This window comes from Mytilus galloprovincialis, chromosome 10 (assembly GCF_965363235.1).
Source record: "Mytilus galloprovincialis chromosome 10, xbMytGall1.hap1.1, whole genome shotgun sequence".
In the NCBI taxonomy this organism is placed as follows: Eukaryota; Metazoa; Mollusca; class Bivalvia; order Mytilida; family Mytilidae; genus Mytilus; species Mytilus galloprovincialis.
The window spans coordinates 44,009,018-44,034,909 of NC_134847.1; positions in this window are offsets into that span (position 1 = coordinate 44,009,018).

A 25,892-nucleotide genomic window follows, 5' to 3' on the forward strand; every position below is an offset into this window, starting at 1 on the left:
TACTCTAAATATTCTGAACTTATTTAAAAACGATTGGCATATAAATGACAACAATTTATTATCTTATTGCTATAACTTTTGCAGCGCTTTTACTGCTACAGCCATTCGAATAACAAGCTGTATTTACGAAGCTGATAAAAAAGCCAAAAAAGAATGTACTCCGAATGACAGCGAATGTTTTGATAAAGCAAAGAAATGTATTAAAGGAAAAAACAGTGAATATATAAATCATGCTGGAAGATTGCTGCTAAACCATGGATACATGAGAGATGCTATTGACACGGGAAACATGGCTTACCTTGAGAATGAAACAATAAAGAATATATTAAATAAAATGTGGTTTGGAACTAAAGAAGTAAATTGGACATTGCAGACTGTAAGTCAAAATAATTTTGCTACAGTGATTTACATTTTCTCCAATTTGAACCTTATTATTTAGTGAATAAATCCCTTTTTAAGCACGTTCTCCACGGTTACTACAGGTTAACTGGCTTTCCTCTGGCATGATGGTTACTCTCTTGGTGTGGATTGCGCACATATTTGTATCCTCGAAGAGATCAAACAGGTAGGATTCACTGGCTTCCTGCAAGGCCATGGTGGCGAACTCTGGAATCGGAGATCAGTCTTGAATTTTTTCGGACTAATTTCGGGAAGGGAAGTTTTCTGATCAGAAGTTCTGTGCTGTTTGTTTGTTTTTATAGTAATTAAGATTATAACACAATGTAGACTGCTGTATGTCTTTTTTGACATTCGTTATCTATTATGTCTGTTTTGTCCACGCATCGTTGTCAATATAATGGAATTTTATGCGACTGATCAACAAGTGAGAGATTTAGCTAGCTTTAAAACCAGGTGTAATTCACAATTTTTTACATAATAAAAAGCCTTTATCAAGTCAGGAATGTGACAGTTGTCATCCATTCGTTTAATGTGTTTGGGATTATGATTTTGCCATTTAATTAGGGACTTTTCTTTTTGAATTGTCCTCGGTTTCGATATTGGAAATCTTAACTGATGATTATTAAAATCACAATAACCCCCCCCCCCCCCCCAAAAAAAAAAAACAACCAAAAACAAGCGCTATTGCTTCACCTTATTTTACTGCACCCTTATTTACCAAAAAAAAAAAAACCTTGATCAAAATATGCAGTAAATAGCTATAGTATGTACAAAATGTAATGCTTTCCTAAATAAACTTTTGGAAACAACAAAACATATGAATATCAATGTGACTACATAAAAATGAATATCAAAATTAAAAATCCCATAATATAACAAACAGGAAAAGATCAGATCATTTCTTTAATCAAATGATAACATTCAGCGGTCCTAACGCTATACAAATATCTGTTTTCAGATTGAATATTAGTGTTTGGGTAAGCACTGAAGTATGTCCTAAAATACATCATCTGCATATCAAGTGAAACAAATGTGCATAGTCCGAAAATTACGAATCATGAATGTCAACAAATATACATGTGTCAACCAATCAAATATTTATTATTTCATCAACATTTTTAAACACTGGACCAAAATAATCTAAAAATCATGAGATTAAGAAAAAACCCTTATTCTTACTCGATATAACAATTAAATTTGGAAAATTATATGAAGATGATCATGGTAATGCTATCAATTTATAAATTTATGAGACTGTTATACAATAACATACCATAAGCATAATAACCATAAGTTGAGGTAGCTATAAAACAAGGCATTATCCACCATTTTCTAGATAAAGAAATGTCTGTATCAAGTCAGGAATGTGACCGTAGTTTTTCATTCATTTGATGTGTTAGAGCTTTTGATTTTGCCATTTGACTGTTCCTTGAAGTTTGGTCTGGCGATAATTACTCGGGCGTATGATTTTGTCAAGTTTAATGGAACATGGTATCAGAAGTTTCTCTGTAAATTTTTTTTTTTTTTAACATTCTATTTAAAAAAATGGAGATGTTCGTAAAACTTCTGTTTGCATTGACTAATACTTATTCAAATTATATTACTGTGTAGCGTATATTTTGTTTTGCAGATGATTTGTTTCACTATTCTTGTTGCAGTTCACATTATTGTGTTGCCTTTATTAATGTTTAACATGGAGAAATTACCTTTACATTGGTGAGGATTATACTATTAAATAATAACCGTTACATTTTACATGTAAAATATAAAATATATCAGTACAAGCAAAACTCTTTCAACTGACCAAACTGAAAGATCATCTATAAATATACGTTTTCAACAAATGAATTGAGAAATCGTTAAGCAGTAAAGTCACGCAGGTATTGAAAAAAAAAAGCTAAAGCAAAAATGAAACGAAAATATTTTAAACAAACAAGAATAAATATGTATTTAAAGACTAGGCAGTTCCTTTCCAACTGTTTCCATATAACATACATTTTGTAAGCTAATCAGGTAAACTACATGTATCTGTCACCATTTGCCGGGTCTGGATCTGTTGCCTTAATTTGCGTATTTTTGAAAGGACGTTTTTCATAATTTTTTGCAAATTACCCGTATTCTAAAAAATGATTCTCATTATATTTTTACTATTAAAACCAAATTATATGCTTTCTTTTTTCTGAACATCGTTCATTCCTGTAATAGGTACGCTTTTTTGCGAATTCAATTATTCAACCCCAATCTAATCCAAGTGGAGGTTAGCAAGCTAGAAAACCAGATTTAACCAAACATATTTTTCCTCAAATACTTGTACCAAATCAGGATGACGTCAGATATTTTCTATTTAGTTGGTTGGTAGATTACATCATTTCAACAGAAGGTGATTATGAAATGCCTGTTCCAAGTCAGGAATATGACCGTTGTATTCCGTTCGTTCGAAAATGTTTTAGCTTTTAACTTTTCGTTTTGAATTTTCTTGGGGTTCGTTATTTTTTTTTCATTAGTCAAGCGTGTTATTTGGTCATGTCTATGGGCTTTCTCCTCTTAGAATTTTGGATTCGGTACTTTTTTTAATACTTTTTTCCAATTTTTGTTTTTTACATTTTGAACTCAATCATTTTCTATACTTTCTATTTGCTTATGTCGCTCTAATTCCATTTTTTTCATTATTCTGAATTCTGCATACCACACCCATATTCTAATATATATTCTCAGCGATAATGAAAGAAGGTCTGCAGAATAAAAATTAAAATCAGAAAAATACTGAACTTAAAGGAAAATCTAATCGGAAAGTCCATAATCACATGGCAAAAATCAAATAACAAAACATATAAAAAACGAATGGACAAGAACTGTCATATTCCTGTCTTGGTACAGGCATTTTCAAATGAAGAAAATCTATCCGTTAGTAAACTACGAAACCGAAGACAACATTTATAGTATCAGCTCACGACTGTTCAACACAATTGCTTTCAATAATCTCTATCACTTTTAGTATTACGTCATTGCCTGCTTGTTTTTTTTCAACGGTTTTACATTATTCTTTTACATGTTATAATAAACTTTAAGTGTTTGGTTTTTCCATTTAAAACAAAACAAAAAAAACCAACCAGAAATACACTTAACTTTAGAATATCACTATTGAAATGTTATAATGATAACAAATACCTAAACTGCTATAATGCGTTGATTTCAGGTTTTACAGGATGTATAATCTGCCTTTCATGAAAGTTTATATACATATGGTACGATAATTTTTTACTTGACATCATTTTTATATTACTGTTACAGTATTTTGTGTGTATTTCGTTTGTTCTCAAGTAACCAGTAAATGGGGCCTTCTTCACTAACTTTTAGGGATGCACTGAACAGACGGATCGACAAAGTATTTGCTAATCCTCTTTTAAAATACTATGGAAGGAAAACTTAACTAATATATTATGTAAAAAAAGAAAGTATTTATCATATAATAGTAGACATACTAACGAAATACAAAGAAAATAAAAATGTTGAAACAATGTTCTATTAATCAAAACAGTCTATGCCTTCTATTTGGCAAATATAGTCTTTATTAGATTGAAAGCCAACATTTAATTTCAATCTGAGTTGAAATATTATTTTAATTAGAAAAGATTTCGATAAAGCTTTTTTGTTTTACAACATTACTTCACAATTGAATGTAACATAATTAAAACAAACAAAACCAAAGTGTTAACACTAAAGTAGTATATTTTTCTAAACACATTGAAAAGCTGTTAGCATAAAAACTATTTCTTTTAATAAAGCTTTTTCATACATTACAGCTGGGGTTTTTAGTTCTCTTCCTTGCATATGCATATATGTTGCTGTTTGACTACAGAGATGATGTGATCACTTACACCGACGGATTTATAATAGCATGGATGACTAGTTTTTTCGTGGATGAAATCAAGCAGGTGAATCGTGTTTTAAGTTTTTAGTCTATGATTCACATGGAATACTTTAATTTTTTTCTGGAATAAGATGTTGAATCTACTTTTAACGTATAAAATTCGTGCTAATGCAGTCAAATCTTTAATCAAAGTATTGTACTATACACAAAAATAATTAATCTACAATTCTGTTTTGTACTAATCATTTGCAAAAACAACTTCATTTCCTCATTAAATAGATCTGATTCCAAAGCATAAGAAAATCATACAATTCATATGTTAAGCAAAGGTAAATCTTTGTGCTCAAAAGCGGTATTTATTTTGAACAAACTCTGTACTGCGTCGAACTTGTTCTTGTCAAAAAAGGGAAGTGTGTTGTATTGCTAGTACGCGTACTGAATCCGCATATGATGACGAAGAGATTGATTCATATCCCCATTTAGTGAAGACTAGAGTTATTATATGTCACTTTTCAAAAGACAAGTTGTATAAGGGTCATGACTGATTTGAAATTACAACATTAGCAAATTGGCATAACATTGTATTATTTTCCATCACTTCCCTAAAAAAAATGATGAGTGTACAGTTTTTTACCAGCATAATCCCACTAAGACAAGACCAAATTGACTTTGTTTTACACTCAACCAAACGCTAAATCATTGCAAGTCACACTTACGATTTTTTTTAAACCTTGCATTCACCTTGGTTGACTATGGTATTTTTTGTGTTATAACTGATCTGTCTAGACCTTGAAAATACACAATATGTTTTTACCTAGAACTAAATACTTATTTTCACAAATACACCGCCGTAGTATTTTATAGTTTAGAAAATAATTCTATTACATACTGTAGTGAAAAATTATAAGCAGTATGAAAGTTTATGGATGTGAAAAGGTCAAGGCCACTTCTTATTTTGCTATGTCATAAATTAAAAAAAATCAGAAGGTTCCAGATAATCGCAATTTTGTTATGGCAGCTCTTCATATAAGTAGTAAAATTTTCGTTTTGACATGGTTAATAGCATATGTTTATGACTGAACCGTTTTTGTAGCATTCTATTGAATAAATATCAGAAAATTTCTCCTTTTTGTCCTTGTGGTTAAAATATTGATATTTTTAGGTCTGCCTTTGACCTCAATTTCACAAAAATGTGACTTCTCTGCATTTTTACGTCCAAACTTTTCGTATTGTACACGTTGTCCTCTTTCCATCGATATATAATTTAGGTATTTGTTCTTCTGGAAAATTAAAGTTTTTAAAAATGAACTCTGGTTGCAGTGCTATACTAGTATATATTGTAATTGCTAATCATCAAAACACGAATTTGGTAGAGTACTGGACCTCGACAAAAAAAATCTTTTTTTATTATCGATTGTTATAATAGTAAATGACAGTGAATAATATTCAAATGATTACATCTAACCGCTTATTTTTATTGATTTTGTATGAACATTGTACGTGTCATAGATCAAATTTATCCGTTGAAACTTGTGTTGATATGTCATTTAATTGTGAGTGAAGCCATTACAATTGGTAATCTATAGTGTGTTATTCTTTGTTATGATGTTACACTTTCGTGTCTGATAATGGGGTGAAAGTTGTCATGTGTTGATTTGGTTCGTAAGTATTTCTCGTTTCTCGATTTTTATATAGATTAAACCGTTGGTTTTTCCATTTGAATGGGTTTACAATAGTATTTTTTGGGTCCTTTATAGCTTGCTGTTCGGTGTGAGCCAAGACTAAGAGTTGAAAACCGGACTTTAATCTATAATGGTTTAATTTTACAAATTGTGACTTAGTTGGAGAGTTGTCTCATTGGCACTCATAACTTATCTTCTATATCGTAGCCTAAGGTAACCGATGAGGATGTAGGTCTTGGTTGAATATGACCTAAATGATAGCATAAACATCAGGTCGATTTTATCAAGTTTGAATGCCTTAGATATATGTTCTTGGAAAAATTCTTTTCCGTTTAATGTGTGCAAATGTATTATATTAAAATATCTACTGGTATCATGCAGCTACTAAGAGTTTTCAGTTTGTTGTCATTAAAGCAAAGCCTTCACTCATATTAATACCACGAAGTAACAAAGTAATTCACGTAGTAGTTTCACAAAAGTTAACACATCCTTCTTAGTCACACCGTTATACAATTTGGTATCCTGTACAATCGCCTGATATGTAAATTTAGTGATTTTGTCCTATTCGATATTGTTACATTTGGATTGAGTGTCGATCCTCATGGTGGGCACTGTATGCAATTGTATTTACGTTTTATCTGTCACAGCTCTCGCTTCCAAGTTCACAATTAGATTTGTTTTAAATAACCAAATAACAGATAAGACGACTTTTATGGTAGCTAAAAATAAATCCGTTATGAAATCCATTTGTTGTTAAACTAAAAGGTTAAGCATACATTCACGTCTTGTTGATGTTGCTTATACCCTACCCCAAAAAATTGCTGGCAAGCATGTTCATAGATCGCAATAGAATGATGCTGAATAGAAAACGACAGCTTGCACGATTAAACATATTATTGTTTAAGTGAAAATCAATCAAGAGTGATTATGATATGTCCGAGTTATAGTGTATTGATTAATTCCAATACTTTTTGTCTAGAATTGTCGCATTTTATTAAATAATCAATTTTGTTTAAGGTCATTGTTGCCATTATAAGAGGAAAATTTGTGATTGATTGGTGGGATGTGTTGGATTGGATGTTGATTGTAGTTTATGCAACAGGAATGCTTCTGAAATTTCATGACGGATCCGGTTTTCAAATAACAGCAAAAGTATTATTAGTTGGAGAATTTATGGCATTATGTACCCGAATACTTCATTTGTGCTGCATGACAGAATTTTTAGGACCAAAGCTAGTTGTAATTAGAAAAATGGTAAGTAAACTGACAATTTATGACATACTGTATAACAATAACGCAATATTGATTTTCCCTTTATGTGATAATCTTTATGTTGCAACAAAAATCAAGAGAACATCGCATGTTATTTTATAGTATCAATACAATATCCGTATACTAGTATGTTAAAGATTAATGTTAAATGCTATTTCAGACAACAATGTGTCTTGCGATTGACCTAAGTATAGTTGATGAAGTGTCTATAAAAAAATGTCATACCAAGGTTAGCATGCAATCAATTTCTTACTACAGTTAGAACGAGACTCTTAAAACCAACAAAATCAATCGCTTTGCAAAATATTTAGTCAACGCTTTCTAAAAGTTAGCATTTAAATAAAAGCTTGAGTGTAACCGCAAAAGTTTGATAACAAGAGGTCTACATATTACGGATTTGAAACAAGCACCTTTAGGAAATGATGCTGAGAAACTATTCAATTGGTGTAAAAGTTTTTACTGTATTTGTCGAGTAATAGATTGACCTCATTTTTAGAAATTTACGTAGTGAAATAAATTATCAGATAAAAAGTTAATAACTGAGCTTTATCCCATACATTTCATTTAATTTTCCTTGCGTTCGATGAGAAATTCAAACAAATTCACTTCAATTACGATATGACAAAGAAAACGAAAAACAACAGAAAAAGTATACTAGTTGCAAAACTGTACACAAATACGTGTATCAATCAATTCCGATCTGAAAAGTTGAATTTCTAATTATTGGTAATCAAATATAAAGGCATTGATGGTTTACATTTGTCTTTTTCACTTTAGGTTGCAGATACTATAGCCTTTATGTTTATCATGACCATCATAATGGTGTGGTACAGCGTTTCTTTTAATGCACTATTATATCCGAACTCTGAGTTCAGCTGGGAGCAAATTGAAAAGATTCTATCAAATGGTTATTGGACCTTATTTGGAGAATTGAACCTTGATGCTGATACATGTAAGCATTGTATTTAATTGAATATGCAAGTACAATATTTCATATGTATGATGGTAAATTGTCTACAATAAAATAAAAGTTTTAAAGAATTACAAGTGAAGTATTAAAAAAAGGATGTTGCCACTCAAAATGCTACTCGTTTGATATACGTTGATATAATGTTAATGTAGGTATTCCATCATGGCAAGTGTAATACATAAAAATCAGTTAATGGACCTTTAATAACATTTATTTTTTAATTCCACCCTATAAATGGAGAGATATAAGGTCCAATTAAGAAAACGCCACTTGCATGTATAGTAAGAAATAACACATATAGGCACTTAATCATATTTGAATCAGCAAAACAGGGCAAAAAAAAAAACGTTGCTGTTAGCTAGATGACATTAAAGGAAAAGGTATTAACAATTCATTGAGGATACTCAATTTGTCACGAAACAGGGTTCTGAGGATTCTTTACAAAACATAACATATGTCAGATTAGATTAAAACTATTTTATTAAGGTGTTGAAAATATTTGCTGATCAAAACTTTTTTGGTCATCAGTAGACATCTGTCGTTTGATAACTTTTGATATATGCTTACGTTTGTCATGTAATCATTTATGGGTGGATAAATGTTAGATTCTTAACATGTTTCGCACTCAAACAATCGAAAACAGTGTAAAGGCTAAAATATAACTATTTAGGCCTTCAATAATTCATCTAATGACGATGACTGGGTAAAATATGACGATGGCAATGATCCGACAAGTTTAACAAATTATCATAAAGCAAAAAAATGACAGGTTTAAATCAACCTTCTTTAAAACAATTTATATAGAATGGTTTTTCGTAAGTAAGTATAAGCACATGGAATACGGTTCATAATTTGTAATACGTTTTGTGTAATCTGTTTGAGGTACTTAAAAGTAAAATAATTTTGTTTGTCCAACTCACTCGTTCTAACTCGGTAGGTCACATTTGAGAAAAAGGAACGGGATTATAGTTGCAACATAAGGAACATAATCCATATCAATTAAAACTGATATTGCACAATGATCAACCAACCCGTGATGGCGTCCGTAAAATTTACAAAGTGACGATTTCAACTTCACCATGTGGAGCTCTTGTTCTAAAAATGAAAATTCACAACCTCGAAGCCGAAATCATCTCTTTTGTCGTAAATTTTTTATTTCAACCGACCCTCATATTTCATATATAGATATAAGAACTAATCAAATGACAAAAATCAATAGCTCAAACACATAAAACATATGGATAACTGTCATATTCCGGACTTTGTACAGGCCTTTTCTTACGTAGAAAATAGTGGATTGAACCTGGTTTTATATTGCTAAACCTTTATTCTATGGAAATTTATTCCTGTTCGAACCCATTGTTTAAAAACATTTAATCAACGTGTGGTTGCCGGTGATATCAAAAGAAGATTTGATGAATGTAAGGGTCATAACCTTTTTAGCCAACTGGATGAATCAAAATATTCTAACAGGTGGTAATGAAATTGACAAATTCGTGGAATATGAAAGGCACTCGAAGGGGATTTCGTTTAACAAAAATAGATTTTTTTTTAATCATAAAGTAAACAGATTCTTACATAGTTAATCGTGGATTATCGGATTTATCCAATCTCGATAGTTAAATGGTTAATTTTAAAGTTTTTATTAATTTTTGTGTGGGATATTATTTTATAACATGTTGCTTTTGACGAACATCAAAATCAACTAAATCAAGTAAAACGATTAAACGGAATATGTTTTAATACAACTAGGATTAGAAAATCGTCATTCTTTTTTGAAAAAATGTACAAAACCAATCGAGTAATAAAAAAAGATCAAACGATCTTTTCTTACGACGACATACATGTTTCGAGTTTTTTGTAGAATGATTTCGAAGGTTGTCTTTATAGATGGCTTGAACAAAATCCAATTGCTTATTTCACTAGACACGCTTCTATGCTGGTTAAATGAACAGAATCGACTTATCGTACATGTATTTTACTTTGCCATTCGATTACAGACTTTCCGTTTTGAATTTACCTCGGAGTTCGATATTTTTGTGATTTTACTTTTAAATCAATAGCGCCATTTGGTGTCTCCAAATACAGGTAATAAAAAAATGATGTACGTACGCGAAGTTCTGACAATGACGATAAAGGTAGTATTAATTGATGAAAATTAATGACTTGTCGAAAAAATCTATCATTCATTAAGTGTGTTCTACGTTATATATTGCTATCTTACATGTTCTTTTAGCGACTCCACCGTACTGCACATTCAACAGAACAATATACCAAAGTGGTGCATTGCAGCGATGTCCTACCAAACTTGGGTTATACCTTTCGCCTTACGTAAAAGCATTCTATGGGTTGATTGCAGTAGTCTTACTTCTGAATCTGCTGATAGCTATGTATAGGTGACATATCTGATATAAAAATATATAGTTAAAGAATAATTGCAAATTTGTTCTCATTTAATAATAATGCGTTATGCTTTCAACAAGCATTTGAATAATGGTAGTCTCTTTCATTAGAAAAGTTACGAAGATATAAATGTATAAACATGTAAACAAAGAAATGGTTGGTATTTTTTAAACAAAGAGGCAACAGGTACGTAAATGAAAATCAAATATATGAGTAAAAAAACGCATTTTAGATACAACATATAATATAAGTTCGAAGGACACTACCGAAACTCAGTGATATCAGGTGCTCCTTTTTGAAGTTCAAAACAAGATTTAACTAGTTTTTACGACGCGTAGGTTTATTTGCGTTTAAAGCAAATTTCTAATATGCATCAATTTAGTATTGAAATTTAAAATCCCATATATTTGTATATTTCACAGCCAATCGGAAAAAAACCCATTTAAAGCGAAAAACACAAACACTAGCTACTAAGAATAGGAAAAACAATCATATAGTCATGAAACTTATCTCGAAGTAAAATAGCCTTAGGTTATAAGGATATTGAGAAGTTCCTTTAAATTAGAAACCCGTATATACAAAAACGTATTTAACTAAGAGGATGAATAATAGCAGGACATGTTATGAATAATAACATACTTTTAAATATAATTTAATTGACAATAAGCATACTTATCAAAATCATTTTAAAAACATTTCAGTCATACATTTAATGAAGTACAACAAAAATCGGACATTTATTGGAGGAAGAAACAAAACTGTTTTCTAGAGGAATATAGCATCAAAACAGTTTTTCCAGTACATCTTCAGTTACTTGCTTTACCGGGGATAATTTTAGCAGTTCTGTGGTTTTGCTATGCGTACTACAAAGGCAAAATACCAAATACATCAAAAGTTGAGAAGCTTGATTTACATCCTATGTTTGTTAGAGGTAAAATATTTAGAAAATATTGTTGCGTTTCTTTAAAAAAAAGGAAATGATGTATTCTTATCATGTTTTGTGCGAGGATAAACATAATAGAACAAGACATAGTACATAATGTTCACGTCAAATTATGGCTTAACATATCACCAATGTTATTCTCTAGATTCTATTTGCTTGACTTAAAAATATACTCCTGGGTCAAAAGTGTGCAATAATTATTCAGAATAGACTGTATTTATAAGCTTTTCATACTTTATTATACTAGTATTAATTTTTGCAATTAAATTTGACAATAAGCCTTTTTTTATGTTTTCTCAATATAATTCACGTGTTATTTTATTATTTATTATAAATGCTTCTTCTTTAAATTTTGCTTCACAAATCTTTGCATCGATTAGAAATATTTTGTAAAAACGACCTCTATAATCGTTATGTTAAAACTTTTTTTTTAACGTGAATCATTGAACTACAAAGATAAAAGAATGAGGTATGATTGCCAACGAGAAACCTCTGCACAAGAGACGTAAAAGTTATTAACTGTAGGACATACTACAGCACGACGATGGAAGTTTGTAACGAACAGCTTGACTGACTATACATCCCTGGCACAGTCGGTAATATATATTACAGCATTCAACGATGATCGAAATATATACCACATAGCAAGCTATAAATTATCCCGAAATGATAGATGTATAACAATTTAAACGAGTAAAATATTAAGTAATACAAATAATATATGAAAAAACAACAATAAACGAAAGTCGAAAATGACAATTACCAATAAAAACATGTGTCGTAATATCATTCACGACTGTATGAAAGGGAGGAATAAGATAATGTTTACAAAAAACCCTAGGATTCATTTGTTAATTTAGTAACATACTTGAACATAGTTGATATTCGTATTAAATACATTGTTGGGTACCACCTTAACTTCATCATCGGTACACGGACATCATTTGTAAATATAATTCAATGTCCAGACATCTTATACATTCAGGTATTTCACATTACATCATTTATACAAAGCACAAACAAGTGGTTATTCATCGCTAAATCTAACTGAATTTTTTAGCAGAAAGAATATAGTTGCGATGTTGTTGTCAGGTCATGTAACATGTCATTTTTGGGAAATTAATAATGATTCACTCATAAGTGTCTGCATCGGAAATCAACAAAGTTATTCAAAAACAAGTTATTGGCCTAAAACGTAACGGGTTATGTTCTTCTTGTCAAGTTTATGATGACTCGATATTTGACTCAAACACATCAAACGAATGAATAATAACGGTCATACTACTAGTACATGCATTTTCTTATGTAGAGAAAGATAAATTAAACCTTGTCTTATAGGTCGCGAAACATCTGACTTGAATGACAGTCGCATTATAATTCAATTATATTGACTATGATTTGTGAACAAAACTAACAGACATAATGAGTAAAATGTCACAAATGTGTAATGCAATAAATCGTCCTTAGGATGTGTTTACTACCGATTGGATTTCAGATAGTTAACACACCAAACACTAGACCAATGAGCATATCATTATTTTTAAATATCAATAAAACAGAAATTGATGTTGCACTAATCGATTAATATTCTAAGAAAAATCTATGTATTGATTCCAGGGATTTTATTATTTGAGCCATGGTTAACAATGTTATTTTAACGATTTTACCAACTTTCTATACATATGTACATCTTTTCCGATTCCGTATGATTCCGCCGAATTCCGTTAAAAAATATATTTGAAATAATAAGGATAAATGAATTGTCTTTCTGCTTTACCCTCCTCATGTTGTTTAATGTTTTAAGTTACCCCAATGGTATGAAAATTCCAACAAATCTAACTAGACTATTGACATGACCCATTTTCTGTAACTTGAAATACACGATGACATTTCATGACACTGTACTAAAAAGTTTTTTAATGCTTTCAGTGTTTCTGTATGACACGAATTATGATTTGAGGCTGATAAAAACTGACGATGCAGAAAAGAAGGGCGCTTTACAAGCGGAAGGGTAAACTAAAATTAACTGTTTAATTGTTTATATTTATTTTTATCGAAGTCTTCACGTAGACTTTATATGTTCTAAACAACAAGTTAACATAATTGATATTGTTTTAATAATCGAAATACAAATAACCAAGGATCAGTCAAAATCAATGAGTCCATGAAAGATCGCACCTACATACTGAAGAAGACATAATAGCTGCCATCGAAGATTCAGAATTCTTTTTAGGCTATTGACATTCATCATAATCTACAGAAATGCTCAGATCTGAAGATATTTGTTTAAATGTGATTTACAACAATAATTAGGAATGTCGAATCTGGATACCTATAACGTTTTCTATTGCAGTTCTCCATCTTTTGGTCAATAAGTTAGGCGTATCTAGAAATAAATAAATAGTGTGAAGTGGTCTTAATCTAAATGAAAACTATATTGGATGATTTCCGGTGAGACAACTATCCATCTTAGTTAGAAAATAGAAAGTGTAGGCAAATATAGACAACGGTACGGCATTCATCAATGTGAAGAACCTATAATGTATCATCGGCTATAAAAGACCCCGTCAGGACATATATGAGACAGTTTAATTAAGAAATCTAGCCAAAATTATAGGTTAATTGGAAATCCTAATTAAAGATGTGGAGAGGTTGAATATGTTTGAAGGTGCCGATTCGAGGACTCCTCTAACCTTGTACAGTGCTTCACGTGTAGCAGTAAAACATAAGAACAAACAACAAAAATGAGTGGATAAGGGATTGTCCCATCAAATCGATTCAAATCAGAAAAATATCTACACAAAAAAGACACAAAGTACAGATCTTATTCGCAGTATTTGCAGTTCCTGACAGCTATTTCAAAGCCAAAAGTTACATGTAACAACTGATAAAAACATTATGTATCTAATACAAAAATAAGCAAATGTGGAAAATTGACATTGAAAAAACTCTCGATCATCATTTGTATGTCGCGTACGACCTTCATCAATGAGCAAAACATATCACTTAATTAGCTATAAAAGACTACGGAATGACAAATATAAAACTATTCAAACTAACGGCCTGATTTAATTTAAAAAAAAAATACAAAAATCAAATTTGATAAACAGCTACACACGACATTCACCGATTTACATGTGTTTTTCTTGATCCCGGCACGAACAGAATGTGGAGGGATTAAACTGACCCCAAATCAACCCCGAAAACCTTTTAAAGTGGTGTAACCGTACAACATTAGAACATACTGTTAAAATCAGTTAGATAAGAGCTTAACTAATCAAACCGATACAAAGAAAAAAAAAATCGTCTAACACTATCACATGCCAGACATGGCAGGGTATTTATACATCTGTACAACAAAATAACAATTAGTACAGAGTACAAGCAGCTACTGACAGCTAATGTATAGATAATAACCTTTAATAAAAAAAAAAGCATGCATCTTTTACTAAAGTTATTAATCAGAACGCATCACACTTCCAATGGTTTTTGTACAAAGGCGTCATTGGCAGTCAGAGAAAGGAATGAACTTTTCTTATACGTAGCTGCCGATTGTAGAGTAATGAATGTGCATATGTATATAGCAATAGTATTTTTTAAAATTAAATCAACTAATAACATAATGAAAATGTGTACTAGTAAAAACAATATTGAAATATCTAACTACAGTGTTGAATAGGTAACATTTAGAATAAGTAGAGGAGGAAATCGATAAAGTTTTTAAGTTATGTGTTTATTCAAAATTTCTGACTTACTTATTTATGTGGATGATATGTAATACGCTCACTGAAATCAGAAAAAAATCATTACACTCACGCGCATAGCTTATGAGTCAAAACAAGGAAATAAAACTTCAAGACGGTGTCAAAGGAATATCACCATCCAAAAATAGAAAGCTAACAAAACAGAAAGGAAATATTCCTTTTTGTAGTAAATTATTAATAAAGTTTCTCGAGTATAATCTAAATATCAAAATCTAGTATAGGACAGTTATTGACGTTAATATTTGATTTTGTACATTTGGGTAAATTTCGGAAGTATGTATAGACTATGCATGGGTTGTATTTTTTAACGAAAGAACATCATTTAGCTATGGTAAGTGATATTAAATTAATGAATTGAACGGAAATCAGACAAGTTTTACTGAGTTTGGGCATAAAATGTGATTCATAACAGCAAAGGACCAAATTTGCCAGTTCAGTAAAACAATTGAATACCTATCATCTGTTAATTAAAGAAGAAGGTTTTGCCAGGTCCGAAAATGGCCCTCTTGTTTTTCAGCTTAGATTTCAAATTTGACCAATATCACAATAAATCATAGCTAATACAATGGCTAGATAGGAAATAAGCCCTTTTGTTGAAATTTAACGTCCCTGTGTTCTATTTATGACGTCACAAATAGTGCTATTTGGTTTTTCCACGAAAAGTCAATGAAAATGGGTAAATTTCCATCAATTATTGGACAGGAAACATAGAGCGCATACGTCGACAACAAAGACTTTTTAAAATAATGTTTGTAAAAACATTTTAAATGTTTACCTTGAATGTTTCGTTTATCGACGTCTGCGTTCCATGTTTCCTGGTTCATGATTTGATTGAAATGTGGTCAATTTTGCCAAAATGTCTGTTCCTCACCTATTTTGTATGTAGTAATCAACGCTTTTGGAATAAAACGTTGACAAAAATAGTTCTATTTAACTTTGTCGCATGTCTTAAACATGTTAAAGTAAACTTAAAACATTTATCATCTTTTTACATTAAACTTTATAATCGGGGCCATATGACCCTTACCGAATTTAATGCCGGAACGTGCATAGAATTTCTAACAATTCAAAAATAGTTAATTCCACTTTATTCATATGCTTTATTACAAAAGTTATGAAAGTAGCTAAGCAACAGATTCAAAATTATTGAAAGATGAGTAGTAAAACATTTCCTAGAGGTCAAGATGAAATGATATATCATGATGATTCTTGTGTAGTTCAGGTAACCAATTTACAGTGGGACCTTTATTTTAAAACAATGTTTACAATACTGGTCGAGTAAAAAAGTATCTGTAATGAACCACGACACTATTTCCTATGTATTTATGACAGTGAACAATACTCTGATTTAGTTTACACATCTTGTACTTCTGTGATGTTGAGGTACCCTGTATTACATGACCATATGCATCATATACAAACGTAGACTGTTTCACAGTATTATCTAAGAGGAGTATTATTTTCTGTATTAACGTATGTTGAAACTGGAGTATAATTAAAAACTGAACTTCTACACTTCTTTGTATATGAATTAGTAGTTATAGGTAAACAAATATTAAGGTTTCACGTTTGGAACCATGATCTCAATACTGATGACTTCAACATTTCTAAAAATGTGCTAGTTCATTTTTTATCAGAGCGGCCAAGTTATCACTAGTGACCTAGCAAATATCAAAAACTTTCATAACGAAATGTGTTATCCGATGTTCAGAAATATATATAAATGAGTCTAAATCCATCAATTGGTAACTTAACTTCAAATATTGATATATTCTGCCATGCGATGAGTTCAAAGCGAAAATTAGACGTAATTACTCAATGATGATGTACTAAGGCTGATGATGTACTAATTTGAGTTAAAACATTGAATAGATCTATAAAAACCAATGATACATCAATCTTTAAAAACCCAAAATGTACCAAAAAACCTGTCCATGGCAGATATTTTGTTTGCGAAGCAGATTTTTTTGTGTTTATTTAATCACACCAGCTGCAGAAAAAATTGATTAGATATTATCAATTTACTTTGCAAGTAACCACATACCCAAATAATACTTAACATGGAGGAAATCCACGGTAATTATAAATCTGATATATGGTCCTTTGGAATTTCAACCAACGCTGAGCAACTTGATATTACAAGATATAGGAAGATGTAATATGAGTGCAAATAAGACAACTCTCCATCCATGTAACAATTAAGAAAAGTAAATAATTATAGGTCAAGGTACGGCATTTAACACGGAAACCATTCAAACAGGAACACCAACGGTCTAATCTATATAAAAGTGAAAAACGAGAAACATCTATGAACCACATAAACAGACAACAACTACTGAACATCAGATGCCTGACTAAGGACAGGTGCAAACAATTGCAGCGGAATTAAAACTTTTAATGGTACCAAACCTTCTCTCTTCTGAAACAATAGGATAACATCACAACATAGAAAGACACACTATAAAATATCAATTGGAATGACTTAACGCAATGAAAAAACGATACACTGTATTCAATACCTCTACTTCTTAAATGTCCTTATAAACAATTCTATATTTCTGGGTCATCCATGTGTTCCTCTAAAACTCTTTCTAAATAATTTGTTCAGCTATTTAAACGAGGGTTCAAAGTTGTTGTGAATTCTAACTTTTCTAGAAATGGTGTCAATCTGTAGAATGCCATAGGCCGATCAACTGTAAACTTCTATTTCATGTGAAGAGTTGTCTTGTTTGCAGTTGTATCACATCTTGTTATATTTAGATGAAAAACTGAACATGACTTAACTGTTACTTTTCACATGATGTTATAATAAGAATTATTGTTTAAGACTAGAACTTTTTCATTTTTAGAGACATATTGATATATATTAGGAGAAAAATCCTCACTTTTGATTTCTAGCACGATACTTTATCAATATTCTTGTAGTTGTTATAAAATACATCAAATGACATAGTTACAAACCTGATCTGGAATGTGTGTTTTGTAAGAAATTTACCTGTGAGGTCACTTTTGTGGTGTTGACCCAGTTGTGTGAAAGACAATTTGTGGTTCTGTTGTGCTGTCCTATTTTGGTTTACGTGTTCGTTTTTATTCTGTTCGTTATATTCGTTCTATTCATCATATTATGTCGAAATGTTCTATTGTATTATTTAGTTGTATATTTCTCTGACCTGAATGTTCTTGCATTTATTTGTACTGTATTCCTGTCATGTTATTGTGTCATTTTAGTGTTATATTAACTTTGCCATAACATTGCGAGGTTTGGCTAGCAACAAAACCAGATTAAACCCACCATTTTCCCCAAAAATAACAGTAAAATGCCAGATGTTATCTTATAGTTTCCCTCGGATTTAGTTTGTAACCCAGATATATTTTTGTCTCAATCGATCAATGACTTTCGAACAGCGGTGTACTACTATTACCTTTATTTGATATACGGGAAATTTAGTTTATAAAATGATCTGTTGACACGAACGTAATACTCTTTGCTAACCTATGTCATCAGATGTATGCTATTTTAAGATTTTAATGTACTAACCAATGAATCATTATTTGTAGGAAAGTAGACCGTGTCGAGTTTGACTCAATTAAGGTAAAGTTTATCTTATTATATTATCAAATCTTTTTTTTTTTTTGAATCATACAGCGACTTACAGATTAATACACGTTTTCATCATATTATGGAATCTTATTAAGTTATAGACAGTGAACTATTTTCCTTTCCATCAAAGTTAGTTTTGGCTTAAAAACATCGGTAAAAAAAAAGTGTCAAAATTGAATATAATTGAATATAATAAAGAAAGATTGGTTATGATACCGAACTAAAACACATCGCTACCAGAAACGAAATGAAACCACTGCAGAAGCTGGTGATTTTGAAATAAGTCACCTAAACTGACTTGTTTTTATAACTTCTGTAATACATTAAAAAAGTGAAATTAACTTTCGTTTACTGACCAACAACCGTTATTTACATGGTGACTTGTTTTTTTTTTCGAAGAAATTCATAACAACAAATATTCTCCCAAATATACCCTATTAATAATATAGAATCCTCAGCATCGTAGACGGGCATATTACATAGGATTTGCTTTATTGTACATTTTTTTCTATAAGACTTGCTGAAACGAATAATAGAACATTTTCGTGACAATAATGACGACTCAATAATGATAAAACAACAACATGGTTATTATTAATTTATTTTACAGAGGCAACTTGATTCCAATGGTACAAAACAGGAAATTCAATTCGAAAGAGATGACATACGGAATCAAGAGGTTTGTGAACACAAATATTCTATAAAGTATTAAAAAAATTACCTGACACCACATCTTTACTTTTCCATTTAAGTATTTAACAAGTACAATCTTTGAGATCACAATGTAAAACAAACAGTTACTTGCTGAACAAAAAGCATGAGCATTTACTTTAAGCAAGTATTTTTCAGGTTGCAAATGAATGTAGCAATGGAGTACAGATTTGTAGCACGTACCTTTAATGCGAAAATAACGTGAACTATAACTATTTTTTTCACTATCACTTTCTCGTATACAATTTAGAAGATTCGGTAGGATTTCAAACCAAAATATATAATAATAGATAAATAAAAGTCGACAAATATAGGTCGTCATTTGGCATTCAGAACTAAGCATCACCCTAACCTTATAGAAAGGTATATGAAGCCTGACATCTAATAAATGTAATGAGCGATTAAATCAAAGTATTCAGTAACAACGACAATTGCAGATTAAACGGTTCCTGATATGAGGAGTTAAACATGTTTTCCGGCGCATAACTTAACGGTATTCTTAGCCGGAAAAAACGTGATTTTTTGCTAAGCCAACATGAAGGTATTAATGAAATGTGGATTTACACAAGAAGCTGTTAAACAATAAAATTTATAATAACATGAGCAACATGACTGGTGCCACATATTGAGCAGGATATGCTTACCATTCCGGAGCATACAAGATTACTCCCAGTTTTTGGTGGGGTTTGTGTTGCTAGATCTTTATTGTTCTATTTTGTGTCTTTTTTTATCTATGAGTTTGAATGTCCGTCTGGTATTTATCGCCCCTCTTGTATATGCTAATTGAATATCATTTTATACCGCAACCTAATATAGGTTACTGTCTTATTTATCTACTTACATTCTACGCTTTTTAAAGCATATATTCATCGAAATGTATTTTTAACAAACGTCGTAAATATTGTAAAAAGTTTTACCTTTTCAGATAATGAAAAGATTGCAAACAATAGAAGATAGTCTTAAAGATTTAGAAACAATAAAACAAATGGTTAGTATTATAAACGATTATTTAGCTATCTGTTTTTAACATGATAGGCGTTATTATATATTCTATGTTACTTTACAAACAGATATTAAATGATTTCTCTTTTGTTAAGTATGATATCTGTCAAATTTAAATTTTCAGTTTTACGTGAATTTTTTTTTTTCAAAATTCGCTTGTAAGGAAAACTCTCATAACAGTGATTCGTTTAGAATTGTTTGGTTCCCATTGTAGAAAGTCATGAAGAGAAAATGATTTTAATATTGAATGAATAAATTTTCATTATGAACCTGAGTAAAAGTGTGAAACCAACAACCAGTACAAAGTTTGTACGTTTATTTCAAACATGACCAAAATCTCTTAACATAGAGCATACTGAGACACTGCATTAATTGTCTGATATTTAGAAACTATAAAAGAAAATGAAAAATGGCGAGAGATAAGAAATCTTTAATCTAGTCTCAAGCGATTCCAGCGGAATTGATGAATTGATTATTTTATTTCCTGGTAATGTCTTGATAGCGCTGCAGATTTTAGTATCGATTGCTGTGAAACTGACATGATATATAACACATACATTTTGAAAGAAAAAAGGTGTCAAAGGGACATCAAATCCCATAAGTAGAAAAAAACTGACAACGCCATTGCTTAAATTCTCTGTTCATAAATCAAGAAAACATATTCAGCTTCAAAGGTTCAAACTCCCTCAAACAAAATCGACATTAGAAAGATTTAGCCACTTTGTTGTTGTCCCTTTTGGTCATAAAGAACATAACGTTTCAAAACAATTCTGTTGAAAACATAAAATGCATATATTTTTTCTTATATTAAGCTAGTTCTTTTAATTAATACAATTACAATAGTACAATAAAAAAAATAAAAATAATCAGTTCTGAGAATTAAATAAATTACATATGTGTGTTTTTAGGAGTGTATCACCTTTACTGGTGATCGAATCGAAAGATCTGTTGTAAAATTGTGATTTTCTTTATGATAAAAGGTCAAAATTGGAAAACAATTGAAGAAATTTGCGAAAATCATAATAAAAGGGGACTTTAATTTCAAATGGCAGTAGCAAAAATACCAAAAAAAAAACCCCCAGAACCACTATATGTTTTCCTTCATCAGTTACTTTCTAACAGTCATATAAACACAAAAAAAAAGTAAAAAGCAATAATTCTAGAAACTGTTGTCTTCTCAGAGGTGTTCATCATTAATGTTCAGGTTATTAATTTACATATCAACTCATGAGTTTATAAAGAACGTTATAATGTGTGCTTATTTGAGATACGCCGAATAGTCTTAAGAATAATGATAGAATCACCGTATCGATGTGCATCATGGTAAGAAAAAATATTTGGGACATTTGAATACGATTTATTGTGGAGACCGATTTTCATAAAGACTAAATGAGTTTTAGACATGGGATTATATGATACTATTTTACTTTTAGATCGAAGAAATACAACCGCCAAAAGATATTGAAAAGAATTGATACTCATCACGGATAATCAAGAGTGCTTAGACCTCTTTTTTTTTTATCAAGAATACATAATTATTATAATATTTTCATAAATATGTTATTGTTTTTACTACTATGGTGTTTAAATAGTATACCAATAGAAGATGAAAAAACAATGTTTATTTTATTTTTATGTTGAAAATCTAGAAAAACGTTGTATTTGTTATACAATGTTGCAAAAAGTTCTAGACTGTTGGAAAAAAATCTAGATTTGCCATTGCAAGCAATAACGGAAATCGGCTTCGCCCTTCCCCTATTGTCATTAAGCGGCAGTTATTTAAGAAATAAAATAAATAGTAAATTCACATGATATGCATTGCTATCAATTTTTTGTAAACTTCCAGTACTATTAGAACTTTCATTTTTTTCACATTTCTGTTTTTTCTATGGCAACAGTGGCAATATTGAAAATTCCAAAATCAAATGTCTCATTGTATAACACACTTTTGTATTAGATAAGCAATATAAAGTTTTTATTGTTATTGCAGGGTTTCATTCATTTTAAGCATTACTAAGATTGAAGCATTTTGAATTTTTCGACATTTTTGCTTGTTTCAATGGTAACAGAGACTATTCCTTAAACAGACAAACATTAATATCTTTTCCATATCTTTTCCTCGCAATTGTTATCCAAAACAGTATCCAAATGGGATAAATAAAAATGAATAGTTCAAATCACACAATGCGTACCACAGTAGCGTCTATGTTAATATTTATAACTTTGAGAACATGTTTGTTTCTCATGTATATTTTGGTACATCCATAAGACCGTCTGTTTTTAATGTTTTATTGTTTTCTTGTTTTATATTTTATTTCGGGGACTTCTATACCTGATTATTCGGTAGGAGATTTGTTCATTGTTGAAAGCCGTACGGTGACCTATAGCTGTTAATTTCTGTATCATTTGGTCTATTGTAGAGAGTAGCCTCATTGCCAATCATACCACATCTTCTTTTCTATATTTAAGGTTTTTATATTATAAAAGACTGTTTTATACATCTGTAGTTTGTTCAGTATAGTTTTGATAAATTAGCATAATTAGATGAGATTCATTACATATACTGATATTTAGATATAGGACGATTTGTGGTGATTTAACTGTATTCATTTTTCTTTTAATTCTTTTAATGTTGTATAGCGAAAACGTCTTTGAACCGTGTATATTTACTCCAAACATTTGGCATTTTAAACTGACAAAATAGGTTTTGAAAATTACTCTACAAATTTTAAAGTTAATTGTTAGCTCACCTGGCCTTAAGGGCCATGTGAGCTTTTCTCCTCACTTGGCGTCCGGCATCCGTCGTCCGTCGTCGTATGTCGTTATACTTTTACAAATATGAAACTACTGAGCCAAATTTAACAACAATTGGCCACAATCATCATTGGGGTATTTAGTTTTGTAAATGTGTCCGGTGACCCGGCCAACCAACCAAGATGACCGCCATGTCTAAAAATAGAACATAGGGGTAAAATGTAGATTTTCTCTGAAACCAAAGCAATAAGAACAAATCTGATTGGGGTAAAATGTTTCTCAGATCAAATTCTATCTGCCCTGAAATTTTTAAGATGAATTGGACAACCCGTTGTAAGTTTGCCTGCCTGAATTGGTAAATTGAAGGAAATGTTACCGTTTTTGGTTATTATGTTGATTATTATTGATAGTGATAGAGATAAACTGTAGACAGCAATAATGTTCAGTAAAGTAAGATTTACAAATAAGTCAACATGACCAAAGTGATCGGCTTATTTTATGATGATATGATACTTATCAAAGGTACCAGGATTATAATTTGATACGCCAGACCGGCGTTTCGTCTACATAAGACTGATCAGTGACGCTCAGATCAAATTAGTTATAAAGCCAAACAAGTACAAATGTAAAAATACTAAAACCCATAACGTGAAAGATTGTGCTAGATTTTCATTTGATGAAGACATTATTTTTCAATCAGTTTAATTTAGGGTCTGGAGTGGTAAACTCAGTAACTGCTAGAAGATTAATTGTCATTTTGCTTAGTTTCATTTATAATCTTTTTAGACATCTGACTCTGATTTTTACTGTGCACGTTGTTGTGTGTTTGTATATTCTACATTGGTTAGAGGTGCATTTTTGTACATGTATAGAGTGATGGTTTAGATCTCACAAATCATATTTAACCACTGTTTCAAGTCAGCCATGGCGTTGTCAGTTTGTTTTAGATTTATGAGTTTGACTGTCCCTTTGGTATCTTTCGTCCCTTTTTTATACTTAAGAAATAATTCATGGGGGCTTGAATATATCGTGATTTTACCAAGGGTTGGCCCTTTATGACAAATATTTTACCCTGAGCGATAACGAGGGGTGAAAATATCTGCATAAAGGGACAACCCGTGGTAAAATCTAGATATATTCAAGCCCCCATGAATTATTTCGATTCTAATAGGACAAATACGGTAATTTTTTTTAATCGAAGCGCTCTAGGTGGAGGCTGATATTTGCCGTTCCCATAAATAAACGCACTATTCAATTTGCGTAAAAGAACGGAACAAACTGAATTATCGACATGCTTAAACTATTTACAATAATGTATTTAGATAGTTTTGGATGAATTTAATGATAATTTACTTATATGTCTTATATGTTTAAAAAAATTGGCTGATCACATTTTAGCATCGTTTGTTTACGTTTTCTTGTTGTGATGATTTTCCCGTAAAATGCTTATATTCTGACGTCGTTGTTCTATGACGTCGGGTAGCTCATTCATTAAAATACATACGACGTTGGAGTACAAAAGGAACAGCCATAACAATATATTTATATTTTACCACGGGTGTGTACTCAAAGCGTTTGAAGGACGTTATGTTAGAATCTGATTTTTGTTAGTCTTGATTGTGTTTTTTTTTTCAAATTTAGTTCATTAATTCTATTCCTATATTTTGGATTTTAGTGTGACTTCCATTTTCAATGAACAGGTTCACATTTTGTAGGGGCCAGCTGCATGAAGTCCTCCGCCAGGTGCTGGATTTTCTCCCTGTGTTGAAAAACAATTGGTGGCTTTGAGCTCTTTTCTGCTCTTTGATCGGGTTGTTGTCTATATATTCAAGGATATTTGGCATTTTCAAGACACATGTAGGTATAAAGTCGTGTGTTTTGCGGTTATAAACTAATTTATAAAATTCACATCTTTTTGGTCATTATTGACCTGTTCAGTATACCACTGCAAATTGGATCATTTTTTATTCTATAAATGTTTCAAGTCAAATTGAAAAATGGAGCATTTTTCATTCTCAAATTTTTAATTTTTAATTTTTTAATAAAGTCAAATAGAAAAATGTTAAAGGTCAACAATTTCAATATTTGCATTTTAAAATGAAATTCAAATATTTTTTTTCTAAAACAAGCAAATGCAAATGTTTTGCTTTATTCAAATTGTTGTTAAATTAAATAATTTTTAACACAAACTTATTATTGTTTTTTTAATACCCTCGTGAAATCAAACAATTGTAATCTCATGAAAATTACAAATTCATATTTCATTGAGGAATTGATTTTTTTTCTTTGATTAGTTTAATCATGAAATTACTTCGAAAGGTTGCTGTAACATTTGTTTAACCAATTAACGTAAAAAGTTGCAGAGAAATTTGCAAAATGTATTTTTCATTTTAAAATGACAAATATTTGGCGAAAATGTACACAGACGGTCTATCATACCTGGTTTTCTCTATTTTTAACTGTGGGCATTTCTGTTACAAGAGAGTCGGACACTAATGGTCTTAAAAGGGTTATATCTAT